This window comes from Arachis stenosperma, chromosome 2 (genome assembly GCF_014773155.1).
Source record: "Arachis stenosperma cultivar V10309 chromosome 2, arast.V10309.gnm1.PFL2, whole genome shotgun sequence".
Classification (NCBI taxonomy): Eukaryota; Viridiplantae; Streptophyta; class Magnoliopsida; order Fabales; family Fabaceae; genus Arachis; species Arachis stenosperma.
The window spans coordinates 100101835-100106050 of record NC_080378.1 but is presented as its reverse complement, the minus strand read 5'-3'; the positions used below and the strand labels follow the sequence as shown (position 1 = coordinate 100106050).

The 4216-nt window shown below is 34.9% G+C and overlaps 1 pseudogene; it reads right to left on the bottom strand.

Moving 5' to 3' along the window:
- Positions 1 to 912: 912 nt before the first annotated feature.
- Positions 913 to 3003, bottom strand: LOC130960515 (uncharacterized; annotated as a pseudogene).
- Positions 3004 to 4216: the final 1213 nt, after the last annotated feature.

Here is a 4216-nt window from a genome sequence, read left to right as displayed (position 1 = left end):
GTCGCAAAAAAAAATTTTTTTTTTACTCGGACACGCCATGACACGGCACTGGACACACGAGGACACGGCACTGGACACACGAGGACCCGGCATTGGACACGCCAGGACACGATTGGCATGTAAAAATTGCAGAAATTTTTTTAAAAAAAAATTACCTTTAACCCAAAAAAATCTTGGACCCCATAAGCACAAGGAGTCTCTCACACATTTTAAATAACTCATAAAAAAACAACCCTCATTTTTTACACGACCCTTCACCTTTAGAGCATAGCAAAAGTCACCCTCCTCCACGCACCGTCCTCTGCACGCAAGTCCTCTGCGCGCCGGTCCTCTGTGCATTGCTCCTCCGGCGATGCTCCTCTGCGAGTCGCTCCACTGCACGCCGCTCCTTCTACCTCTGTGCGCTCATCTCCCTATGTTCTCATCTTCTTTGCTTTTTGACTTCATATTATATATATGATATATATTATGACTTTTGATTTTTTTTCTTAAAATTTAATATATATATGCCGTGTCCGTGTCCGGTAAAATTTTAATTTTGGTGTGTCTCCGTGTCCGTGTCGTGTCCCGTGTCCGTGCTTCTTAGATCTAGAATGTCTGCAAAATAATTATTAACGTGTATCTTTTTTCATCTTAAAATTTGTCAATGACTACTTGCTCAGATATATAACTTATCTAAAATAATATGCTGCCTAATGAGGCAACAAAAACATTACTGAGTTAACCAACTTAGATTGATTAAGGGTTCAAATCTCGCATTCTACATCTAACAATTCATTGACTAACAACAAATCCTTAAATACTTCTATCCGCAGCTTTTATAATTGATTGTTCCTGAGGTGAGGAAGAAGGGATCCACAGCTTTATTCTGCTCCTTTCTAAAATACGAGCATCATGTTATAAAATAGAGGCACAAATCTTATTATTATAAGAGCTATTGTTATTTACATAAATAACATCTCCTTCAAATTAAAAAAAAAAGAAATATCACAACATTATCATTATGTAATGATGATGATGATAGCCAAATTGAAAGGAGGCACTAAAATTGAAAGCCTATTTTCCTTGCTACAAAAATGGATGGACATGGTAGCAATGGTCATCAGAGGCATTTAAGTCTAGCAAATGTCAAAAAGCCTGTGTGACCTCTAGCTTCGCCACAAGGTCTAGCCATAACCGAAGAAACAGTACTGTCTGGCGCATAGCTTCCGTCGGAACGTTGCCTCCTCTTGCAAGGCAGAGAAGAACCATTAGACTCATTGTTGTCTCCATTAAGGTTTTCCATTTTCCCTTCTCTAACTTCGTATGTGCATAACATCACCTCAAAAAATTTATTTAGGAATTATAACTTGAAAGACATAGAAAAGGCACCAAAAGTTGTAAAATATAGAGAGAATGTACCTATGAAGCAGTTTTGAAGTGTTTCGCACGATCGCTGTACTTGCTCAACACATGGAGAGAATGAGCACAATGTAGCATCTTATTTTAACATTTTTTCGGCGGAGGGAATAGCAAGCCATGGTCGTGGGACATCCAAGAATACGGCATCAGCCAAGCCAGCAAATTCATTTGGAAATCCCTCGCCCTGAATATCCCTAACTCACACACTAATTAAGCTGCTTAGACCTGTCCTCTCAAAATCATCCCTATGAAGAAGAAAATGAATCAAGTAAACATATCAGACCGGAATGGTGGAATGGTTCTATATTCCGCATAACCTTATGTCAAGAAAATAGTAGTAACCTACATAGAATCTACCTATCAATAGCTTTCAAATCGACTTTTTCAGCCATTCAAGAATGCTAAATCCTGTTAAGCAGAGTCCTAACTAATCCAACTAAACATCAACTTATGCATACAAAATACGAAGAGATTGAACATTGGAATATTTTTTCACGAATATGTAACTTCAAATGCATTCGAATTAGGTTTCCCAGGCAATGGTCACAAACTTGCAATCATGAGGTAAGTGGAAATTAAGAATATCACTATTATCTTCCTTGTTCGTTACCTAGCCGATCCAGCTCGTTGCTCATGGAAGTCGAACGTATGGACATGTCCCGTAGGAGCAACAGCCCTTGCAAGCGAAGTAGTTAAAGATCCACTTCCAGTGCCAGATTCAAGAACCAAGCAACCAGGAACAACCTCCAAGTACATGATAACAAAGCTAATATCTGCACTATAGAGAATCTGAGTTCTGTGGCTTAACACTAAGTCCATAACTCTGGTGTTGGAGCTAACAAATATACAAAACCACCCTTATTGCTGAATACTTTAGACCCAAATGGCTTTCCTATCCATTCCGAGTGCTTAAAAACACCGAATCGATTCTGCAGTACCGAATTTTCAGACACTGTTACTGCCTTCATGTTGTCATACCTTTCATAAACTATAACCAAATCACCATTGCTAATCAATCTATTGAAAGATAATTTCTTTGCAGGATCAATTGCCAACATCTTAAAAGGTCCTCAAGAATCTTTCAACAAAATCACAAGGAACAATTCCTGCCATTCATAAAGAGGAAAAAACAACAATGCAAATTGAATTATTTGAATGTAACTAGTGTTTAATCTTACTGCATTTAACTCTCAGTCCCAAAATTCTAAGCATAAAACACTAATGAAAGTAGTTACCAACTTGAAATTAAATAAACTCGTGAACTTTGTCTTGGATGAAAAACCAAGTAAAGAAACATAAAAATCAAAACATGGCTTGAAACATGAGAATCAAAGAAGAAAAGAGAAGGAATGACGAAACTAACCGGGGATTGAGCAAGCACTAATCTTTACTCGTCAAGTTGAAAACTTTATGGACCCAATTGATGTCAGAGTTTGAAGATTACTAACTTTTGCGAATGGGAATGAAGCATCAAACAACAGCGAAAACTTATAATAGGATTTAACATAAACAAAAACTGAATTGGGGATTTAACTTAACCTAAGGCTATGCTTTGATCGGTGGTCTGGGAAGAGGAAAAAACGAGCTGAAGTCTGAAGAGAAAGAGATTATTATAATAGGATTTTATTATTTCTATGTAATTAATTTTAAGAATAAGTACTATTTTAGTCGGTAAAATTTTGGATAAAAATAAAAATAGTTCCTAAATTTTTTTTTACATTTAAAATTATCTTAAATATTAAATTTTGTTTAAAAATGTTCTGGCCTAACCCAACAAATATCGGAGGTCCACCAAATAAATTCGTGATCCAGCCGTATGACGAGACGCCTATCACGTGACACAATTTCTTCAAGAGATATATAGACAGCTAGGGTTGGGCATGGTTTGGATTTTTATAAATCCAAACTGGATCCATTTCAGAACCAGTTTTATGGTTCATAAAACCAAACCAGAATTAGATTGAAGAGAGAAATCGATTCTAAACCGATTTGAAAAAATAAAAACCGATTTTAAATCGATTTTAGAATTTAAATTCGGTTTTACATAGAAAATCGGTTTTAAATCCAATTTTACATATAAAACCGGTTTTAAATCCATTTTTTTAAAATTCAAATCTAAAATCCGGTTTTTTTAAAAAATCCAAATCTAAAATTCGGTTTTTTTATAAAATCCAGTTTTAAACCAGATTTTTTAACCAAAAATTCAGTTTTAAAACCAATTTTTGAAAATCCAGTTTTAAAATCAGTTTCTTTAAACAAAAATCCAATTTTAAAACTAGTTTTTAAAAAAATCAATTTTCAAACCAGATATTTTAACAAAAAATCCACTTTTAAAACCCATTTTTAGAAATTCAATTTTCAAACCATAATTTTTTTAAAAGTAAAATTAATACTAAAGTCATTTTAAAGTGTATAGGTTCATTACAACTAGAATTTGGTTCTTTATAAATCTAATGACAATAGCTAATCTATATAACATTTAATCATTCTCAAGACATCAAAAGAATACCACTAAAAAATCTCTCTAAATCATCCTCAGGTGCCCAACTACTGCTTCCAGTGCCTTAAGCACCTTCAAGACTTCTCCCTGCAGCTCTACAATCCTTTCATCGGCCGCAGCATAAAATGGCACCTCATCTATCATGAAAATGATTTGGCATCAGAAACATTCCAATCTTTTAACCAAAAATGTATTTAAAAAAGAATGCTCATTTCGTTAGGTACATAAAAATGAGAACAGGAATCTAAACTTAAGTCAAATTGGACTCTGCACAAAAATTAGGCTCAAGAAAAGAGCATCGACCAACACAAATCT